We start from the raw sequence: 23,668 nt of genomic DNA on the forward strand, positions 1-23,668 counted from the left end.
AATCATAAAAGGGCAAATGACAGGCGGGTGTAAGAAATGAATTTTCTTCTTCTTCCTGACATACCAAGGGAAGGCCCCCTGCTGTAATATGGAAAATCTTTTATGCAAAAGAGCACAGCAACTTACAGCACACAATCACTATGCAGACTTTTGTTGGAGCATTTTTTCATAATTCAGCAAAGGAAAAGGAAGAAAAGGCAGCCTTAAAATCAAGTTTAAAAGTTCAAATTTTATTTTAGCATTAAGGTTTAGGGATCTCATAATTAATATGCAACGAAGGTCCTTCTAAGTATGAGCATGCTTTCTTTGAGCAATGTTACTTTTCTGGTGATCTCAAGGCCACAGCAGCAGAGTTTTTCACACACAGCTGGAGCAAGGTGAGAGGCAGAGAGGGATGCTGAGTCCAGTGGGAAGCAGTCAGGGCAACCCCATGTTGTCTACTTGGAAAACAAAGAGAAGGCTGCATATTTAGTATTTATACTGGAGTTTCTGAGTGTGATGCAAACAAGAATCTGGGAAAACACAGAAAAATATCCTTCCTGCAGGTTTTAAGTAAAACTACCTTTGGAATAAATAATCTCTACTCCTTTCCACAGAAGGGACTTTAACACACTCTGGCAATAAACAAAAATATTAAAGAGGGGGCAAATTTAGTATTTGTCATTTTAAGGTCCTGGTGTGTAGTAGTATTATGGCAAATAAGCCTCACTCAGATTATCCACAGTGTTTCCAAATGAAAACAGGTATGGCATAAAGGCTTATTATTTTCCAAAAATACACTTTGGCTCATGATCACTGCTCAGCTATATGAACCACAGGTGCCAACTCTGAAGAAAGAAAAAAGCCTGCTCCTTACTCAGAGGCTGGCTGTGGATGCCATGGCAAATATTCTGGGGTTTCTCGAGTCAGTGTTTCTTCAGCTGAAGGGAAACTGGCCAAACCTCGGGCACGGCAGTGCCTCCTGGGCTGGCCTTGCAGACTGTGCTCGCTCAAGGAGCTTCACAGGCTCCTGTCCTGGTCAGGGCGCAGACCCTGCAAAGAGAGGCAATGCAGAGGGAAGCAGAGGTTTTACATCCCCAAACTACACTTCCCATCAGGCATTGGCACAGTATTTCCAGATCAAATGTGGGGTCACTTTTAGCTGAATTTTTTCAGTCTTAACAAAAATAATACCTTTTTTTTTTTCAAGATATCTATTTACTTGACTATTTTTTTTTTCCAGGAAAAGCTAATGCTTTGCTTCTAAAAATCTTTTTTTAGTTAAGAACCCATATTTCTAATGAAAACAGTCTCAATGAATAATCCCTCTTGAAATACAGAAAACTGAACAAACAACAACAGCAAGACATATTAGGAAGGAATATTTAGTTTCTTAGGAAAAAAAGTAGCCCTTACAGCAGAACTGGTCCCAGTGAGAGCAAATCAGCTACTGATTTCAATGAACTTGTGTCAGCCTACCCCAGGTGAAGTTCTGGCCCACTGAGCTCAGAGAAACAAAATGTCAGCTTTACTTTCTAAACACTCTTTCTCAAATCATATTCCCCTTGTAATAATGTGCAGTGAGTGTTTAGCTCAACATGCCTCTTATAGTTTCTGTTTGGAAGATGATTTTTCTTTTTAATTTCTCTGTCAGGCACACTTATTGAAGCGCACACGCTTTAGACAGATGCAATCTGCAAAAAAGGTTTGAGAGACAGTGATTTATTTATGAAATTCCTGGTTGAGAGGGTGAGGTAAGCCACACAAAAATTTTAAAGCTTCTCACTAACATAAGGCATATGTGTTATATATGTAAAACATGGGTAGGGAAAACGTTTAGAATATTTGGGCACAAATCCTTCACAGGGTAGAACTGCAGTGGGAGAAAAGGGGCAGCAGGTGGAGAAGAAGCCATAAGGACAAGTTCTTCTCTGCCTTAATTTCACCTTGTTACCTCAGGGCCAGCAGCATTTATCATATGGGCATTATACATACAGCAATTTTTTGTTCTTGTGTGTTTTATGCTGTGTAGTCAACACAGCAATCAACCCTGAAGCTCCATGGTGGGAGCTTCAATTTACTAAAAGCATAAATTCACTTAAAGTCCCTGCCCTAAAGTGTTTTGCTTCTAGCTAAACACTTCTCCATGACAAAGTCCTTTGCTCCAGCTGGGAGATGTTTTAACTTGCAGATGTCTTCCAACAAAGCGGGCACACCAGAGTCCAAGGTGCGCTCTGGGGACACAATTTTCTGGCTGTGCAAGTTCGACGGCTGCCAGTGCCAGTGTCCTGGGGTAAATGTGCTCTCCCTCCACAAGGTTGCTCTTCCTGGCACTGTGAAAGGTGGGAGGACTGGCAGACACACCCCAGCAATGCCACTCTGCAGCATCTTGAGAGGGATTTGTCCTAGTCTATCTCCTGCCGCTGAATGCCCCTGTGACAGAGCTGGCTGAAGAGGAGGTGAATCCTAAACCCTGAGGAGCCAGTGGGAGCTCGCTCCCTTCCCATCCCAAGCTATGGGAATCACCAGAGATGGTCCATACTCACTGGGGAAAAGTATTGAAGACACACATGTGGAGAGGAAAAGCACCTGTTTCATGCAGGTTGCAGCTAAAAGGTGGAACTAAGCAGCCTGAAATATAGGAGGGAGAATGATGTAGGGAAGAGCAGCAGGAACTAGGATTAGAGAAACTCCTCTGGAGGCTAGAGTTAGCCAGGGATATTTCCAAACATCTTTTAAAACACATCCAAAAAAAGAGATTTTTAGAGGGTTTAATGGTCCTAGCTGTAAGCAGGTGACAATTTTTGCAGGCTTTTCAGCTGAAATGGCACTGAGAATTGTGGAGGTGAGGTGGTAGTGGCTGAACTACTGGCTCAGAAAGGACAGCCCCTGCACAGAGAAAGGACCATCAGACTGCTGACACTGGCAATCAGGAGCTGCTAGAGCAAGGCACAACAGTGATCAGGAAGGTATTGGAGCTGCCCTATATCTTACTCAGGACAGGACAGTTGCACTCGTTAAGGTGGAAAGTGGGGTTTTGGCAGAGAGATTCAAGGTGTGAGGTGAAAGGGAAAATGTAATGAGAAAAACCAGTGAGAATGATGATCCTGACAGAGATAAGCAGGTTACATGGCCAAAGGCACACTCTGCTCCACCGTGTCCATCTATGGAAAACAACATCAAACCCTGTGGGTAAAACACAAAACCACCATCACACCGGGCACCAGTGCCAGGATAATGCAGAGCTGGCAGTGAAGAAATTGAGCAAAAAAAGATCCAAGGAACTGTCTAACAGTGGACAAGCTTTTGAGTCGCCCACCCCTACTCCAGTGGAGAGGAACAAAGTTCTTTCTGCCCCCCAAAGGGAAGAGCAGTGACTTAGGAGGCTGCCAGTAGCTCCCCACATGTGAAAAGTGTTAGAAAAGGAATCCTCACCTGCAGTGTAAGAGCATTTGCTGGCAAGATAAGAGCTGAGGAAATTCAAGTCTCAGACTAGAAAAATCATATTTGTTCTGTCTTCTCTTTCTCCCTGAGGAGTGGGAGAGTTGGATGGAGGGAAAGGTGAGGAGATGCTGAGTGTTGAGAGTTTCTGTATGGATGTACAAAGGAAAAGAAGACATTAATCAAGGTGGGAGATGAGAAGAATTTTTGTAGTGCCCACAGAATAAAACTGGAAAGGAAGATACAGCAAGCATTACAGAGGACCCCAAGGGGATGGAGCTGGCGGTGGAAAGGAGATGAGAGAAGAGGCACAGAGAAATACCAGATGTAAAAGATAACAACCCAGTAGAATTTTGCCAAGAATAAAGGCTTCTGAGCCATCACTTTGAATTTACATGTCCACCCTCTACTAGTAAAACCATTAGACAGACAAGAATTAAGAGGAGAGGAATCAGCCGCCTGCAAACAGCTTGCTGAAGACATGACATTCCTGAAGAAAAATGTACACAAGCCTAAGCAGCTTACAAGAGAGAGCTATCTCACCCGGCTCACCCCCCACGAACACTGTTAAATCCATGAGAATCAGAACAAGGAAATTGTCAGGGAAAGGCTGCGATTAGCCAGAGTCTTGACTAGAAAAATAGTTTATGAATTGTCATAAAAATTTAAAGCTCAACCTCACATTAGCTGCTGCAGTGTCTCTGCTCCCACCTACAGTACAGTTCGTCTCCCTCTGTCTTCATCACTGACTGTGCCAGTACAAGGGGGAAATCTTCTGAATGTTTCCCCAAAATTAAATGCTGAAACAGCATATCATTATTTTTGATATTCAAATCTATTATTAATAAGCTATACACTACAAAAAGATTCTGAACATGAGTGATACATCTCATAATTCTGACCTATTAACAGAAGTACATGAGTCTCTCTGGACCAAAAAATAGTTGTTAAAAAAGATAAATCGCTTACTCAAATCAAAATAAGATGACAGTTCCATGAAAGATTTCAAAATAAAAGTTAATAAGTTAATGGATTCATTTTACTGCTCCTAAGACACAGACAATGCAGAACAGTCATCTTCTTATTAAATAATATGAATCAACAACTCCATCATGTTTGTATTAAGCAACAGGCACCAGTACTCTCTTATGGTGTGTTAGGGTGAGCATGTCAGCAAGAGGGCAGAGCCAAAGCACTGAATCTTCTTTGTCCTCAGTGACCAGGTACTTAAAATTTTGTCATATACCTAAGCATTATCCTGAATGCAGGGACAGAAATTTTGCCACAGCTGATGCCAGCAAAACCTTCCCGATTTACAATTGCTCCTAATGCTCCCAGTTTGTGTGGGACTCACCTTAGCAGCTGTCCTTTAATCTGCCATGCAGCCGAGTGCTGGGACATCCCTGCGTCCCTTCTCCTAAACACCTCTCCCAGGAGAAAGAGTCCTCCCCTCCGAGAATACCCAGCAGTTTCTGATGGAGCCCAGGCAAGTGGCTTGAACCAGGCTGATGGTTTTTCAATAGTGAAAATGTGGAGAGAGGAATACCATGCTCAATGTGCACTAGAGGAAAATGTTTCTCGAATTTTAGATTTTAAAAAAGTAGGCTTTTTTCCAGTATGAGTAGAATAAAAATAAAATGGCATTTCCCTGATATAAAAATAATTATTCTGGCTTCTTACAAGTGCTGTAGCATAGAAGTATTCCTGAGGAGAGAGAAGATACTTGGAAAGAACATTGCTCTTAGGGAGTGTTGGAGCCCCATGGATATCCTGATTCTCCAGCCCCATGGATATCCTGTTCAGTTTTGGCTGCATTATGTGGGCTTGATAACCAAAGTCTTTATATGTACAGGAGTTACTTTAATAGGAATTAGAGGAAACAAAAAATCTTCCATTTGAAAGTGGATTGCATTGTACAGGCATAAGGGATTTCACTGCCTTATCAGAATATGGGAGGGTTTAAATGTAAGAAATGAGGTGGTGAAGGGATAGGAAACAAGTGACTTGTGGCTCCTGCCATTTAAGCATGAAAGGGGCATGTGAAGAGGCATTAATTTCAGCCACACTGGGCTGAAGGGCAAGGACTATTCTTCTAAACCCCAGCTGCTTAAACAAAAGTCTGAGGCACCTTTTTTCAAGAGTACCTAAGTCTGGTTTTCTAAAGGACCTTCCCCTCTTAAGTTACTTAAGCTATATCTACCCCTTCCATGCTGGAGAATGGGGGGCTGTGCCTGGGCTGCTGGGGGAGGAGGGGTGAGGGAGGCTGTCAGCGGATGGGGCTGTGGCTCAGCAGGAGCACGCCAGGCTGCTGGTGCAGGGCTGGATGCAGTGGCACGGGATGTACTGGGGCCTCTGTGCTACCCCACACTTTTCATTCCCACAGGCACTTTCAAAACTGCTACCTTAAGCATGCAGCAGGATTTCAGCAGAGGTCTCTTAGGCTTTAAGCAGCTTCTAACTGTATTTATGTGCTTTATCCCTTGAGTAGGATAAACAGGTTAGCAATTAACTCTGGTTTTCTGACCTCTAGCTGGATAACCAGATCTCTAATTATATTTTCAGTGGCAGTGAATCTCAAGAGCTGTGTGACACTATCTGAAAGTTTCCACTCCCATGTAACATCTGCAACTCTATGTGGAAATTGGCAGCCAAGAAATTATCGGCAAAACAGAAAGAAAAAATTTTTCCCTTCCTCAGTACTTCTGTCTCCTCAGCACTTCCAATCCTTCCTCTCTGTTGCTTGGAAAATATTTACCCTGATAGGTGATTCCTGGTGTGCCAGACAGGTCATATTGAAAACCAAAAAATTCTGAGAAGTATTTCATTCAAAATACCTTTTTTTTTTTTTTTTTTTTTTAAATAGGATTCTTGTGGTAGACTATTCACAGGAATCAGGAAATTAGAGGCAATGACAAGCCCCACACCTTGACAGGTTCATTTCTATTATTTCTCGATAGAGCACTATTTTGTGAGAGAGCATGTTTTTAAGGGCTAAAAAAATATTATTTATGAAAAAGAAAAAAAAAAAAAAGAAAAAATTTAAAGTGGCTTCTACTTACTGTAGAAGAACAAGTGACCTTCAGAAAGGTGATATAGTTGGAGGAACAGCTCTGGAACTGGCAGAGCACACCTCAGGAACAGAGTCTCTAGATGGCCTAATGCCGGGAGTTAACAGTGACAAAGCAGAGCAATTTGGAAAATCAGCTTGCTGTCATCTTGTATGCATGTAACTCTTGAAATAAAACAGTGATCTAATATAGGGGAAGTATATGGATTTACTCTGACAGCAATGCCAAGTATGTATTCTAATCAAGTGCCACACTTATTCTCACTTTAAAAGGAGTAAAATAGACAGTAAATTAGCTATGTTCACATCTTCAGAATGAGGGTCTTTGCACTAATTTTTCCATGTGGATTCCTACTACCTGTACTAAAAATTCATGTCTGTGTCTGAGCCCACTTCTTACTTCACTGCCCATACAAATTATCCTTTCTGAAGACAGATGTGAAAGAACTGTTGAAGGTCTGCATCAAACCAGAAGAAAAATAAACTACTTCTTACTTACATAGAACATGATAATTTATTGTAATAAAAGCTGGTTTGGACTCACACCACAATCACTTCCACACTTCAGGCTTCTGTGCTGCAAAGATTATTTTGGAGAGCTGTGCCAAATTTCCCTGTCATCAGGACAAATGGGCAGTCAGACACTGGTAGATTCCTTCTCAAGAAGGTGAAATTTAAAGTAAGATGTGCACACCATCAGATAATAACCTACAAAAGTAAAAGCCAAGAGAATGGTTGACACATCAGCTGGAAAGCTAATTATATAGGTATAGAGGACCATGACAATGTCATTTTAGAAGCCTAATCTTGATTCTCAATTCAAAAGACAGAGTTGAGGCCATTAGTTCCTGCTTAGATCTTTCTCTTCTCAGTGGCTTCCTAGTTTCTCATAACTTGCCACCAATTCTGATCAGCAGGGGCCAGTGCATTACACACCCAGCACCAGCCAAGTCCCTACTTTTTCTGGACTACCCCACCACCAAGAAAAAAACACATAACAAAGGTTACTCACACAGTGACTATGGAGAAGAAATGCCTAGTGAGCCACTGCTGTTGGAAATCACATTTCCTGCATTTGTGCAGAAAGGAAACAGTGGAAATGTAGTATGGAAAGCAGGTGAGATGCATTCAAAGGGATGAACACCTAAAGCACTATTCAGAAATAGAGAAAGTGAGGGAAGATCAACTGAAATATTAATTGGTCTCATCTTTTAAAATAGTGGAAACATTTTTTCATTGAAAATTTTCAGACAAGGACTTAAGGAACTACCTTAAACATCCAAATAAACATTCTGGAGGGTATAGCTAGAAGTCACTGTACCCAGAACAACTTAGCAAGGTATAAACAGCACTGCATGTGGCCAGAATTAGCAGAAGGAAAAAAGCACCTATAAAGTTCATGTCTACTCCTGTGCTGAGCATCCAGCCTGTACGGTGCCTGCTCAGCTCACATGGCACAGCTGGAGCCATGTAGTTGCCCTTCTGCCTCGCATGTAGACAGACACGTGGGGAACAAGAATATAGGAATGAAATTGTTGCAAATCACAGATTTAGGGCACAAAACCTTCTGAGTGCTCTAAATAAAGGTCTAAAAGAAAAAAAAATATTATACTGTATAATTTATACCTCAGAACAAAAAGATGGGGATGATTCTATTCTTTTGATGCCTGAAAGACTCCAAATAAATCAAGACCAAATGAGTAGGCAGGCTATTCCAAGGGTAATGTGCAGAAAGACTTGTTTCATGAGCCTGCCCCATAAGTGTGTTCTCATCCTCTATAACTTGCTTCTAGGCTAAAAAAAGGACCAGACATCCTTCCTGTTTCTAAAAGTTCTGCCCTGTTTTTGTTCTTGAAAGAGGTTATAAAGACTGAATTCTGCAATTACCTGGCCAACCACAAATACTTTTTTGGTGGCAAAGCGAAGACGGGGGATCCAGTGGTTGTGGTTGAATAGCCAGCAATAACAGTTTATACTCTCTGAGTGTATTCGTCTCCAAGAAACTTTCCTGTTTCCCTGTTCCTAAAGTGGAAAATAATTGCTTCATGAGAGTGTTGGCTTTTTAACAGCAAGTCATATACATACACCAATATTCAGATAGTCTGAAAATTAATACTAATCTCTGTGTCAGTTTTACATACTTGGTATTCCCCATTCCAGTTTGTGTGTTAGTTTTTTCAATCCCATTAACAAATCACCTAGAAAACTAAAAGTGATCCGCACATTAAAGTTAGTAATGAAGAGTGACACTTGTCCATTGTCCAAAGATGCCATCTCACCTAATCACACTTTTAATGCACAAAAAAACAATATTTCACACATTTATGGAGGGAAATAAAACCAGTCTGTTACTGGTGCCTTTTAGTTTGGTTTGGTTTGCTCAGGAAATGATGGCTTAATACGTGCCCTCCTCACAGAAAAGTATGCAAGTCTGAATTAGAAGTGTGAAACTGAATTTATGAAATAACCTTGGCAGTAAATAATAGCACACCTCAAACCAGGATTCATCACACACCTGTGTGGTAGGGAATGGAAGTCGGCTTCATCTCACTCAGAGTATCAATCACTCGCAGGATGCAAATTCCATGAGATACAGAAAGATTACTTTACATAAACTGCAGAAAGTATTTGAATCAATGTAATAAAATTTTCAGCACAGCATTGTACAGCCTACGAGAGTCCTTACAAACACACTTTTTTCATCATTTTCCATACGAACATGAGTAAGGTATGTAGACAGATGAATGAGCTTGTAGCTGCAGACATACTACAACTCATTCAAAGATTTATTCAAAGCTTTCAGTAATGAGTGTTGACTCATCATCAGAAGAAGCCTCACCTTCCTTCAATTAGCAGCAAAAGTCCTGTGACCTTCACTCAGGGTGGATCTTCCACCCTAAATGTATTTTGAGTGCTCTGCTTCATTCTGACAGCATTTCTGAGCAGTGCCCAGAGGAGGCTCAGCCAGCAGGACACACAGCACCATTCTTGTGTGGATACCATCCTGGCTGGGACTGCTGTTTTGGAAGTGTTCCCCCGGGGCAGAGATCACTTCATGGACTGTAGCTCTCCATAGGCCTGCCTCTATCTACTCCACTGTAGGCACCCAAAAAGGAAACACCTGCATTTCCAAGCAGCCCAGAATCCAGTAGCAAAGCTCTTCTGAAAATCCAGGCCCTGAGTGAGATATGTACATTAAAGTCAAATTCTTTTAAGACACTGGTCCCAAGACTTTAGGCAAACCCTTCTAAGCCCCAGTCCTTGGTGGCCGTGCCAGGTGCCAGGGAAGAGGGAGCCAGCACAGCACAGTCAGTCCAGACAGCCACTGCTCCCTGAGCACTGTGGGACAGGCACACAGTTAGCCAGGCATTTTGCTGGGAAGGCAAACACCACAGCCAGAAGGAGACAGACGGTTTTATTTTTAACTTCCACTACATAATACAATACTTAGGTTCCATTTACTGCACGTACAGTCTCCTAAATAGTCTGTTATTTGGTAAAACTGTATCACAGTAAATCCCTGCATCATGTATATTGCAAGGGATTTCTTACACCAAGATACCTTAGGAAAAAAAAAAAGATTCATGTGAAATGCATAGTAGAAAAAAAATGAAGGCCGCTTCTTCATTCTTATGGTTTTTTTTGCTGTCATCAAAGAAGTATAAACACATAAACATAAAAACATAAATCTTATAGCTCATTTTATATGCTTTTATATACTAAAAAGAACTGTTTACATTCAGTTTCTTATTTTATTCCTTTTGAAAAGAAACTAATATAAAAAAGTTTTAAAATTAGTCATTCCACTGCCACTTCTTTTCTATTGCACTATTTATTACCTCTTTGAGACTGCAGAAGAGGGATGCAAATGACATTTTATTCCATAAGTCTTTGGGTCAAACTCAGTTGCCTACTATGCTGATCAGATTTCTTTTTCTTTAATTTTGGCAAGGGGTAGGTATAACCCATCTTCATATTAGATTTTGCAATATAATCCTTGTTACCTAAGCCTACCTACACCTGTGACTGTATGGGTTTCAGTTTTTCTTGTAATTTATTTCCCTTTCCTTTCCTTTCCCTTTCCTTTCCTTTCCTTTCCTTTCCTTTCCTTTCCTTTCCTTTCCTTTCCTTTCCTTTCCTTTCCTTTCCTTTCCTTTCCTTTCCTTTCCTTTCCTTTCCTTTCCTTTCCTTTCCTTTCCTTTCCTTTCCTTTCCTTTCCTTTCCTTTCCTTTCCTTTCCTTTCCTTTCCTTTTTTTTTTTTTTTTTTAAGATTCACACACAGAATTCCTGCACTAACTGATATATAAAATATCAGGGCAAAAGATAATAAACTTGTTTGCAGCAGTTTGGCAAAGCCTGAGAGGAAATGTGGGGCCAGAGAGCTGGGAATGTTCAGGTCCTGCAGCCACATCCAGAGTTAATTGAAGCCACTGCCAGCCTCAGTATAACAGAATTGGAAGTCTCTATTCAGAAAGCAAGAAAGAAAAAAAAAATACTTTAAAGGTGTGCTTAATTCAGGGTGCATCAGATCACCAGCATCACCCACCTGAAGGAAATCAGGCCCACATCTAAACCTTGAGAGCAGATCAGCTCTTGTTGCTATTACATTTCCATGCAGGGGGGCTGGGGAGGCTGCACCCCAGAGCACAGCGGCAACATTCATAATAGCCTTCATTCATTCCTCTGCAATAATTCTTCCTCCTGTATTCTACAGAATAGACATTTAATATTTGTTTCTAGATAATTAATTTTGGAAATGCTCTGCATTAAAACTGAACTGATCACTATGTGTTCTGCAGTTACCACAGGCACCCAGGTAACCTGGGGCTTATGCTGTGCAAAGTTGGAGTTAGAGGAGTTATGGGTAGAATGGAGACAATGCAGATTAAAAGATTGTTTTTAAAGTGTGAAAGAATTGACAAACCTAATTTTCCTTGGTGCAGCAATGGCTCATCTCTACTTAAAAATTAGTAGATGCAGAACTGTGTTGAATATTCAGTGTGCAACCAAGATGTCTGTCTTTGCTGTGCCCTCACTGGAAATTATTAAGCTTATAAGTCCAGAAAAATACTAAACATCTGTTCCCACGAGTTACATTCACTCTGCCCACCTCAAATTGTCATTTTGGAGCTTGATTGAAAAGTGATTGAGAAGGAGGAGACAAACAGCCATCAAACCAGGGCCCTGGCTATGACACTCCTGCAGCTGCTCCTTGCCTGTTTTCATGGATAAATTGGACCATCAGAAACTTCTCCATCCTACTCCAGCAACCTCATATCTTGGAGGACCAGGGTGACCACCAGCCATCATGACAGGGAGCAATATTGTATTAACCAGTGTCCATGGCTCATCTCCACTTTAGAAGTTTGGGATACCCGATGAGGATAACTTATTTCACAGCACTGTTCTCTATTTTCCCCAACAAATTAAAAGAGTGATACTTTCTTTCATTTCCAGCCAGAAGACTGAGTATAAGGAGCTTAGGTTCCAGCAAGTAACAGGTCAGATTTCATATCCTGATGAGAGCTAGCAGTGTCCACCCATGTTATAATGGAGGCTTTGGAATAAAAATAATGCACACACAATGTTTAGCTATTATCTTTCATTGGCATATAGAATTAAAACCTAAAAATTATTTGATCATTTTATCAATTCCTCCCAAGAGGTCACTCCACTTTAGATGACCAGTCTTAGTCAACTGGGACCACATATGTAATCACACAAACACATTCTAATTTATGTACACAAGAAAAGAAACTTAATTCTGACATCCTGTAACTTTTGAAGGCTCGATTATTCAACCTTCATACCCCTCAAACAGATGGAGTTCAGGAGGAGGAAAACTTTATGACTTGTTTTAAAATAAACGTATCACTGGGTAGGAGAATTAAGTCCTCCACTCACAATTAAGACTGTGACATCATCTGTTGCTTGAAATAATGGCAGTAACAGGCTGTTATCTTTGAAGTGCTGCTCACCAGAGGTGTATTAGAGCATGGATGCATGGGAGCATGTTCAAGACTACTGCTTGCAAATCAGAACACAAATGCAGAGAGGTGACACTCTTGGATCTTGCTGTGGATTCCTTAGGGAGCTGCACACCCTTTGGCCTCTTTCCCTCTTTCCCCCTCCAGCATCATAGTCGGTCCTATTCTGGACCTGGATATTTCCCTCATCCTCCTAATTTCATCTTGATTTTCCACCTTCCTCCTCTTTTCCTTTGTGTGAACCCCCATTCTCCCACCATCTTTCCACACTTCTGGTAGTTCTCCCCCTCCCAGTACTCCTGCCTCCTCCATAAGATCACAAGAGAGCAACCCTTACTGGCTATTCCCTTACCCAGAAACACAGAAATATAAAATCATCACAAACAGGAGTTGCAGGGAAGACCTCCCCCAACCCATTCACCTGGGTTCTCTTTCTCCATCCAGAGCCTGGTTGTGACCAGGTGAGGGGAGAAGCTGAAGTCTGTTAAAGGTACCTAGAGCCTGCAAAGACTGTGTCTGACCCAGGATAAACAGCCAGCTGTAAACTCACATTTTCAGAAATATCAGAGTTTGGTTCAAATCAAAATTCTGCACTTCTGTACCAAATATTGATGTGCTAGACTTTCACAATGAAATAATAGTGATATTTTTTTAGGATGTTCCAAGTGTATCAGTTTTGCCTTAATTTCATTCTCTGAAACCATGGAACCATGAAACTGACTGCTTCCAGGATAGTTTGCCTTGAGTCAGAGACTAGCCAGAAAAAGCTTTTTAATTTTTATGAGTTTGACAGAGCTATAAACAATACTACCAGTCTTGAGCATTAAGAAAGTACAAATCAGGCCATGCACAAAAGCCTCATAGATTAGTTGTAAAAATTAGTTGTTTGGGACTTTTTTTTAATACCAGTAAAAGCAGACACCTGTCATTGAGGTGTTTTAGCTTTCTCATTGCATTTGCAAGGCTGCCCTTGCAAACTTTGCAACTTTGCAAACTCAAGAAGCTTTTCTTTTGAAATGAAAGATAGGCTGCTTATATTTTCACTTGTCTCCTAGATCTTGATCTGGATGAAAACATCAAGCACTGAAACACTCAAATCAAGACAGATGGCACAACTATATAAGCAAGAGGAAGCAGAATTTCATGATGAAAAGCATCAAGGAACGTATCTATAGGTGATAGTACCAGTGTGTCTATCAAGCTCCTCATATCTCTTACAATAAAATTCCAGCCAGTGAATCTCAACTCTGTGGTTAGTTATGTGCTCCTTTCCAGTGCTTTGGATAAGATTTCACTGCATGACAAAAAAATTATTTAGGGGTAGCAGTACTCAGAAAATAAGAAGAGGGTTCAGTTTCTTGCCCTGATATTCTCCTTTCCTTGCACTATGTCTATTTTTCTACCTAAAGCCATGACAAAAAAAGAGCTGTAACATTTTTAAACCAAAAGCAACCCTAACAAGCCCCAGTAAAGTACAGAAGACCACGGCTGAGGCAGCAGCTTACATGAGCAATGCCTGAGAGGAGTCAGACCCTTCTGGGGCCAGGCTCCACAGAGAAGTGTGCATCAGTGAGCACATCTGCGTGCAGCCCCAAGCACTCCAGGAGCTCCTTGACACCCCAGGCTACAGCAGGGAGAAGAAACACACCCCTGTTTACTACATTTACAAGAAAGAATGCTGAAGAGCTTGCCTAAAAAGCTGTTTCCAGAGATGCCACATTTGGCTGGCCTGGGAAGCAGGGTGAAGCTCTGTGGAAGAGGGAAGAAGGGATGTCTCCAGGGTATGCCCCTTTACAGTCCCACCTTCCATCAGACTGGCTGTTGTGGGCACTTCTGCCTCTTCTGACCGTTTTTCCAGAAAGTCAATCTATGCATAGTACTTTATAAGTGCTGACTTGATACCCCAGGGATTTGTTGAGAGCAAAAACTGATATGAAAACAGCATGTGGATGCTTGCTCCCATACTTCTATATTCCTATAGCTTCCAGAAGAGTTTCTTCAACATATACCTAACCCCTTTTTAAATGGCACACTGACTTTGTCCACTGCAATGCAAGGATGATGCTACCATATCCAGAACTTCAGGGCACAAGTTTGTGTGGAACTGATAGCACTGTCAGCAAGATATGGGACAACACTCCATTAATAAACTGGCCTACGTGGGCATAGAGATGGAAAAAAGATGCAAAAAGTAGAAGGCAAGAATCCCAAACCTTCTTATTTTTAAAAAAAGGGAACATTTCAAAGTGAGTATCAGGTACCTGTTGTTATGTGCTAATGGGGAAATCTTTCCACCAGATCCACAGGGCAGGTCTGAGATAAGCAGCTGGAGAATGATAAGTTATCTCTGTTTCGATTCAGGAAATATAGATGCTTCAGATGCTAATGGTGTGTCAGCAGGGAGCCAGACACACAGTGGACTGCGGTTAAGTAAGCCCAGGAAGGTGTTTATTCATGTATAACATTTGCAGAGAAGGTGACTCCCTGCCTCCCTCCCGGCTGCTCGGAGGAACTGCTTATAACCAGAAATACACTCCGAGAAGTCAAGCAGAAAGGTCAGGCGGGGCGAGAGGTGAATCCCAGCCATGACAGCCCTCCCGTGAGCGCTGGCACTCCCAGCTCCGCACACCTCCTGGAAGGACGGGCTCTGCCCGCCTGCCCTGCCAAGCCGGCACCTCGGCGGAGCCCGCCGGGCTGCGGAGCCGGTGCCGGCGGAGCGGCCACTGCCAGCGCTCAGGGACCGGGATGTGCCGCAGCCTGGAGCAATTAGAGGTCACTTGTGCATCCTTTGGCACCGGGCTGGATCGACTGCAGCTAAACCATTCCCAGCAAACATTTGTCCAATCTATTTTCAAAATCCTCCCACTGTCACTCTAGGCAATCTATTCTTGTGCTTTCCAACTGAAAGTTAGAAAGCTGTTCTTAATGTCTAATCTAAATCATAAGTCAACTTTAAAAATGACAAGTATAGTTAAAAGTTTAAAGATTTTTCCTAATAATAAACGCGGTTTTTATTCTATTTCTCTGTTGGTTGCTGCAAATTCAGGGTACTTTCAAATCGTTTCTTAAAACATCCTCTAGAATCAAGATGTATAGAAACCATATTTATTATTTTTCACAAGAGCTGATATTGTAATTTAATTACATAAATCCAAGAGTAGAAGACTTAAGGAGGAAAAAAAATGCAATAAAGTTTTGAGAGAGATACCAATACTTAATTTAGCTGTAAAAGGTTTTCAGGGTTTTTTCTATCTGTATGCCTTACAGACCCATTGCCCAAAAATGTTCTGCAGTGACAGCAGTGTCAAGCAGAAAAGACATCTCACCCATAACTAATAGAGAAAAATACCTCAGGTGTGAGAAACAAATATTCCTGTGCATATGCATATATATTCCTTCATTCACCACTCATCAAAATCCCTTCTAAGTGTCCCAGTCATGTGAACACTGTCTTTCAGTAGATACTTTGCAGGGTCCCATTCAAACCAGTTAATAGCAAAAGAGGTAGTTTCCTCCTGCCTCACTGAAAATGAAACCCTAGAAAACTGCTGCTTTGCTCTGGTGCTTGAATTCAAAAACATTACTTGAAAAAACCTGGGCTTACTTGCTGATTCAAGCTTTTTGAATGTGCAGCCTGAGGTTGCTACCAACTCTGATTCAAACACAGAAACACAATAAAAACACAAATAGAAGCTCTGATCCTTTACATCAACAGCACCAGATATGAAGGAAAACTACACTGGCTCTACTTTCTAGATACACATGACTGGACACTGATTCATCCCTGGAGACAAACATGCTCCAAAATTTACATCCTCAAAGCTTGTTATTTATCACTGGAAATGCCTAGCTTTTTAACTAGGGTGTCACATTAATTTTGCTTAACTTTAGCATCCGTGGTATAGTCAGCTGTATCTGAGTGAGTTACCCTAGGCACTGCACTTCCTCCCAGAGCAGACACAGCAGCACAGCAGATGAGCTGTGCCTCCCCTTGGCTGCCAATGGCCCCTGCACTGCAGACGTCAGGAGTTAGGGGATATTACCATCAGCCTTGCTGCCTGCATCCTTCTCTCCAGAGCTACCCGGGGAAGAGCAAAGAGCAATTCCTGGTAAGAGACAAGCGACTGTCTCTGTTTACCATTTTCTATCAGCAGGCTCAGGCCTGCCAGCATGCCCCGTTCAAGGTGCCCGCTTATCAGGATTGAAATTGCGATAACCTGGAGTGCACTTCCAGGCTGAGAATTCCCTTGGAGAGCCAGGTATATAAAAATTAGGTATTGCAACCCTGAGTTTCAGTCTCCCTCTAGGTATCTAGTCTAAAGTGCACTGCTAGGCTCTTTTCTGTACCTTCAGCAAACACAAGGGAGGGAAGAGGGCTTGCGTTTAACTTAAGCTGTTTAACTTTTGCTTTCACCGCATCGCACCAGATCTATATGTAGGATGTGCCTTTTTCTTTATGGATATAATACATTATCTACAATTACATTCAAATCAAGAAGCAGTGCCTATGTTCTTGTCTTTTGCACACCGAACTAGGATGATAAATATAGTCCAATGAAAGGTCCAGGACTGTACACTCCTAGAAAAGAGAAACAACCATTCATGCTGATTGTGTCAACCATGCACTTAGAATGTGAAGGCATATAATTTCCAAATGGCCCCAGTTTCCACCTTCAGCATGCCTACAGGACATATAGCATCAAGCTGGGTGATCTCAGCCGTGTCTGGAAGAGCTAACTCTGTTATGCTATGTATATAGCACAACATCTGAAAACAGTCCCTTTTAAACTGTTCCTCACTCCATAGACTTTTTTTCTTTTCCCTACTGTAGATTAAAATCTACAGGATAAAAATGTTTGTTCTCATTCCTAAAATGCTGTGTGACAGTAGAAAATCTGGGCCTTGTTAAATGCAATCTAGTAACATTATAACCAAAAATGTTTAACTGGAAGTATCATGCAACTATAACAAGGGGCAGCTCTCCCATTCCCACCTGTAATGACCAGAATGTGTTCAGATAGGAGGCAAAGAAAAGAGTGAGGTCTTCTTCTCCTACTCTTAAAACAGGCAGAATTTTTGATGAATGCATTTATTTTTTGTCAGCATCCATGAATACGGTCCTCTTTCAAAATAATGTATGAGCATTGGAAGAGTTACTGGATAAATATGTTTATATAGTATAAAAACTGACTGTAAAAAAAAACAGAAAGGTAATAGTGCGGGAGGAGTACAAGAAGCCCTGCAAGAAATTTGTGAGAACTGGTAGAAGCCACTAGACTGCCAAATTGCCCCTGAATAGTCCAGCCTAACCATGTTTCACCCTCCTAAAAGATTTGAACCAGCAATGCCAAAATTCTGGAGCAAAAGGACTAAGTCAGAGACCCTTTTGGCTGCATGAAGATCTTTTATTTTGAGCAGAGAGCAAGTTGTTGTGAAGCCATGGCAGGGAAAACACACTGACACGGGGTCCCCCAGGATTACTGGTGCCAAACACAGAAGCTACTGTCAGCTCACAAAATGCTTTACTGACATGCCAATGATAAAAAATCTGTATTGCCAACCACCCTTACCACACATCCCAAAACATGCCATATGGCCGAAAGTACGACAATGGATTTTGCCATTCCTCAGATTTGGGTGTGAATTGACAATGAGTATAACATATAAATTACATCATCTTTTAACTTTTTGTGATATATAACATCAGACAGCTTTGTCTGGGACAATCCATCATGAACTAGTCTTGTTGACATTCTGGATTCTCTCTTCTGACCTTGTCCTTTCAGCACAGGCATAATTGTGCTTATGATAATTTTATTCCCAGTTAGGCAGTGATTTTGCACACCTTTGAGTTACAGAATAACTAAGAAGCCAGTTCTCTGTACGATTGCTGAAACAAGGCACCTTGAACCAATTTATGCTGAAGTGCAGTCCGGTGGTGTAGCAGTAAATAAAAGTGGATAAACTGACCTCTCTCAGTGTGCATAAGTAGGTTAACTCTTTACTCCTGTTTACTGTTTATACCACAGGTGCACTCTCAGCTGGGGGCTCCCCACTGAGGAAACACCAACCATATGTTTGCGCAGCAGAAGATGGAGGGGGGGAGATGTACAAACCAGTCTTCATGGTATGAAGGGTCTAGCAGGCAAAGGGAAGGGATCCAGGCTCATTTCTGCCACCCAGCTCATGTGCAGAGAGACTCCCATTTCAGCCACGGAGATCTAGGCTCAGTTAGCACCACTAATTTTTACATACTTGCATATCATCATGGGGGTTTAGGGGTTTTTTTAAGAAATGTAACACTTCAGCAATCATCTAGGGTGATAGGCAAATTTTTTTTGTTGAAGGATCGACTGTTCAGTGTCACTTTAGTGGGAATATACAATTATTATGGTACATGAATTATTTGAGCTGTTCCCTGTGAAGACTGATTGCCTTTCATGGGCTGTGTGTGGGAGAAGCAGAGAACTCCCTGCTGTTCCAACTGGTGTCGGCAAGCAAGCAAAGCTGCAGAAGTGAAATTGTCACATCACCTGTAGCAGTGCCTGAGTCATGGTCCCTGCCCACCCTGCACCCAGAGCAAGGGAGTGATTTAGCTTGTTTCTAACCACTGGATTTACAAAAAGCTGAGAAAGTAAGTTGGACTACAATTACTTAAAATTAAACTTTAGGCTGTCACTCACCACAGCAGAGAGAAAGGGGCATCCCACCACATCCACATCTGCAATTTCAGGGGAGAAGCAATTATGTCAGCTGTAGCCTCCTCTCAATACGAAACTTGTAGACCAATTATTAGATTTTTATAACAAACAGGCTATTGCATTGCCACTGTGATAACCTGGTAACCAGAGGAATGCCAGTGTGTTTTAGCTGAAGACCACTACTACCCAGTCACTTCTGCTTCTTCAGTTCTTTTTTCAGCTCTGCCACTGAAGCTGACAGGACGATATGTTCGAACACACACCAGCCTAACCAGAGGCAGAAAGTAAGTTCCTACAGAATCAGTTGTTCTAAAGCTGGAAAGAGTGGCAAACAGTGGGAGCTCTGCAGGTTGCTACTTTTTAGGCTGATTGCCACAATATTCTTTTGTGTGGTTTCTGGATCTGCTTCTGTTAAATGTGATTTTCAACTGTTTCTGGTGGCGGTTCTTTTTACTGGAGGGTGAATTTGTTGCTGAAGATGCTGGTCAAGTATGCAGACTGCTTGTCTGCTACAAGATAATTTTACTGCCCTCAATGCCTCTGGTCCCCTGTCTATCCAACTTGATTTGCCATCAAATTTAACATAAAAGATATTTGTTATTTATTGGAATGATTAACTTCCTGGGTAATAATTACTTTTTTTTAGCATTGGTCTGACTTCATGGCCTAGGCTTCAGACCTGAAGGAGAGGTGTTTCTGGAGATCAGGGCCGAAGAACGAAACAATTTACTCTTATCTCCTCTGCAGCCTCCTCACCTACTCCATTTCTCGAAGCTGTTACTTCACATAGCATTAAACATAAACAGTTATCAATCCAGTCCAGAAAGTGGGCAAGAACACTAATAGACAAGAAATGTCTGATTTTGACAAATGCTGAAACTCATGGAGGAGAAGTAACACTGCAATAACAGAAACTGAGTTTCAATTGAGTTGAAAAGCAATTATCTGGTACTATTGAATGAGTGAGAACAAGGAAACATTTTATGATATTATTATTCCTCTTTCTCACAGTTTTTCGGGGTGGGTAGGGGGTTGCTATGACTTTTGCATTTAACTATGAAGCTACCAAAGGCCACCTCAGCTCTGCTGCAGTTGCTCTCCCAAAACATCCTCTGGGTAGTAACATTTGTCTTAGTCTGGCTTTCTCAAACTTTTCTTCAGGAGCTTTCTGGGAGGCTCAGTACAAAGGCACAGCGAAGAAGCATCGAGGCACAGCCAGTATCCCACCACGAGGCCGGGGTGCTGACGGGAGGACGGAGCCGACATGGTCGCCTGCCCCCGTCATCCTCCACCCCGCGGGTGAGCACCCACTCATACCCCCCCACCTCACACCCCCCGCCACCCACCACACGCTCCCGCCTCTCCTTTTTCTCTCTCTTTTTTTTTTTTTTTTTTTTTTCCAATTTATTTTTCCCCTGCAGAAGTCGAGGTTAAAACCCTGAAACCCGAAGCCCTGAAACCGAGCTGCCTGGCCCCGCCGGTGGCACGGCCCCGCCACACACGCCCGTGTCCGCTCCGTGGCCCGGGCGCCGTCGGGAGGGGAGGGGAGGCGGAGGAGCGGGGAGGGGACGCGGGCGAGGGAGAGAGCAAGCAGCAGGCGGCTTGGGGTGACCGTGACCCGTGGGTTATGCGTGGGTGACCGCAGGACTGGAGGGGTGAAGGAGCAGGGGAGAGCGGGTTTCTCATGGGCAGGAAAAGGCAGGATCCCGTGTGCCTGCGTGAGGGAGGGAGGGAGGGAGGGAAGGAGAACCGCTGAGGTTTTATTCTTGAGAAAAGCAATTAAACTGAAATTAGTTGCACTCCTGAGGCGGGAAGATAGCCCCGTCTCTTTGTCCTTACTCCTTGGGACGCCCGATGGAGGCAGGCCCTGGGGCAGCGTGGGTGCCCGGGCGGCTCCTCGGAGCATCCCCGGGCGGCGGGCGAGGCGCTCCCGCATCTCCCTCCGCACCCGCGCACCCTCGGCGCTCCCCCGCCCTGCCCGGCCTCGCCCCGCCACCACATCCGGGGCGGTGGGTGAAGGAAATTCAAGTTAAAGAGGGGCTGACCCAGAGCTGCTCCCCGGCCCCGATCCCAACCCGCGGGGAGCCCCCGGCGTTCGGGAGGAGCGGGACGGGGCCGGGAGCTCTCTATGAGGCCGCCGGCTGCCGGCGACCGAGCAAGTCTCCCCAGCCTGCATTTTAATCCTGAAATCTGGAAATGGAAATTGTTTGATGTATGAGGAGACGTTATCTAATTAGGGCGTAAGAAATTTAATCTTTCCAGCAGGCAGGTCATATAATTAATGTTAATTTAACGCTCAAATTCTCAGTCATTAATTTTTATTCTCTTAAATGTAGTTTGGCAGGGCCCCCTGATCCATGGCAATGGATTTTACTGAATGTAAGAGCACACTTGGTCTTTGGAGTGAATTACTGCAGCCCTTTCCTATCCCAATAACAAGATCACATCATGTATGCATTATTAAGCCATGTAATTGAATGGTCCATAGTTTGCATATCAGACTATTAAAGTAATGTGTTTTGCTTTTCTTCCAACACGTAATGTTGAAGCCTTTGCGAATATTTGGTGATTCTGATAATTATCACCAAATTACTACAAATGTTCTCTTCATTAACGTGATTTCTCTCAAGCATTTTTAAAAAAATGTCAATAATGCATTAAGTGGTAGCTTGTAAAGTGTTTTTTAAAATAAAACTTGTCAATTATAATAAAGAAAAGAAAAGAAAAGAAAAGAAAAGAAAAGAAAAGAAAAGAAAAGAAAAGAAAAGAAAAGAAAAGAAAAGAAAAGAAAAGAAAAGAAAAGAAAAGAAAAGAAAAGAAAAGAAAAGAAAAGAAAAGAAAAGAAAAGAAAAGAAAAGAAAAATAGAGAAAGAAAAGAAAGAAAGAAAGAAAAGAAAGAAAGAAAGAAAGAAAGAAAGAAAGAAAGAAAGAAAGAAAGAAAGAAAGAAAGAAAGAAAGAAAGAAAGAAAGAAAGAAAGAAAGAAAGAAAGAAAGAAAGAAAGAAAGAAAAAGAAAGAAAGAAAGAAAGAAAAAGAAAGAGGAATAGGAATAGGAAGTGAGAATAAACAGTTGCACGGAAAGAAAACAATTTTCCTCTAAGATTGAAAAGGCGACTTCCCTTTTTTCCCTATTTCAGATAAGTGACTATACACCTTAGAAGTTTTACTTCATCGGGAGCAATCTAAAGAACTGTCGATTGCAGATGATACAGAACAGATGGAAGAACAAAGTTGGAGCTTTTTCCTTTACAGGGGATAGATGGGGACATAGGCAGACCGACAGAGAGATTGATTTGAAAAGATACTGACCTCTCTCCTTCAGCTGCAATTTAACTTGTCCTGGAAGGGGAAAAAAAAAAAAAAAAAAAAAAAGATAGAGACAGAAGAAAAACCTCCTCACATGTGAGACCTGCCTCCTCCCCTGTCGGCCTCCTGCCTTCCCCCGCCCCAAGTTCGCACTGTCATCTGAACAAACTACTGTGCCGATCTCAGAAGGTGAATAATTCTCAATTAACTAAGTAACTAACTTTCTTTGTGCAATCTTGAGTCACTCACTTAACTAAATCTTAAGCCTTCGAGACCCTTCATTATTGCCTTCCCCCGCTACACTATTTTCAAAGTTCAATAGCAAGGCAGCAAAAAACACTGCTGCAAAATAAGAGTCTCTTTTAAAATTAAAGAGCTGCTCATTTGCATCGAAAGAAGTTATTTTTTCCCCTGCTTTGAATTATTTAGGCACCAAAAAAAAAAAAATAAAATAAAGGACACCCTGCAAAGCCTCCCGCAGTCCGTGTCAGGATCAGTGTCACGGATGCTCTGCGGGGTGCGAAGCCACTGTGACCAAGTGGGCAGGCGCTGGATCAGGTGTGTTGTTGGGCTGTGCGACTCGGGGCATCCCGCCGTGCTCCTCAGCCAGCAGCGTTCGGACCCCTCCGGGCCGGGCCGGGCCGGGCCGGGCCCGCCGCACCCGCGGCCGGGCGGCGGAGGGTGCGCGGCGGCGGGCGCGGGGCGGGGCGGGGCGGCCGCCCCGCGGGGCTGGGGCTGCGGAGGCTCCTCGCCCCACCGGGAGCCTGGGTCGGCCCGCGGCCCGCTCTTATTTTGGTTGGGAGCGGGGAGTGCTACCGGCTGGAGCCGGGTGAGCGGAGGCAGGCGAACTGTGCTCCTCTGTTTGGTTTAGGGTCGGGTATTTTTTTTTTCTTTCCCTCTCCCTCCTCTCTCTCTCCCCTTCCCTCCTCACTATAGCAACCAACGCCAGCCTGACAAAAATGCACCCTCTGTGGACAATGGGCCAGCCTTCCTTCTCGCCTCGCTCCTCTTCTTCCTCGCCAAGTGAAAGAAAGTTTCCAGCCCCCTACACCCCCCCCACCCCCGGCCCGTTCTCGCCTCTCCTTCCGAGGCAGGCTCCCGTGCAAATCCCGCTCAGCCCCGCCGGCACTGTGTCGACCCCCACGTGGGAGGCTGAGAGCGGGGGGGGGACACAGAAGTCGCCCCCCA

General features: G+C 43.0%; 1 long non-coding RNA gene across 3 annotated transcripts; it reads right to left on the reverse strand.

The window, feature by feature from the left end:
- Positions 1–209: 209 nt before the first annotated feature.
- Positions 210–23,122, reverse strand: LOC116183423 (uncharacterized). 3 transcript variants are annotated; one of them, XR_014953694.1, is made up of 4 exons: positions 22,484–23,122; positions 19,158–19,195; positions 857–1,032; positions 210–437 (listed from the first exon to the last, which is right to left on the reverse strand). It is a non-coding gene; the product is annotated as an uncharacterized LOC116183423 (long non-coding RNA). The 3 variants fall into 3 exon arrangements; XR_013339734.2 differs by having other exon boundaries at positions 210–440; XR_013339735.2 differs by lacking the exon at positions 19,158–19,195 and having other exon boundaries at positions 210–440; positions 22,484–23,102.
- Positions 23,123–23,668: the final 546 nt, after the last annotated feature.

This window comes from Lonchura striata, chromosome 3, assembly GCF_050655825.1.
Source record: "Lonchura striata isolate lonStrDom1 chromosome 3, ASM5065582v1, whole genome shotgun sequence".
Taxonomy (NCBI): domain Eukaryota; kingdom Metazoa; phylum Chordata; class Aves; order Passeriformes; family Estrildidae; genus Lonchura; species Lonchura striata.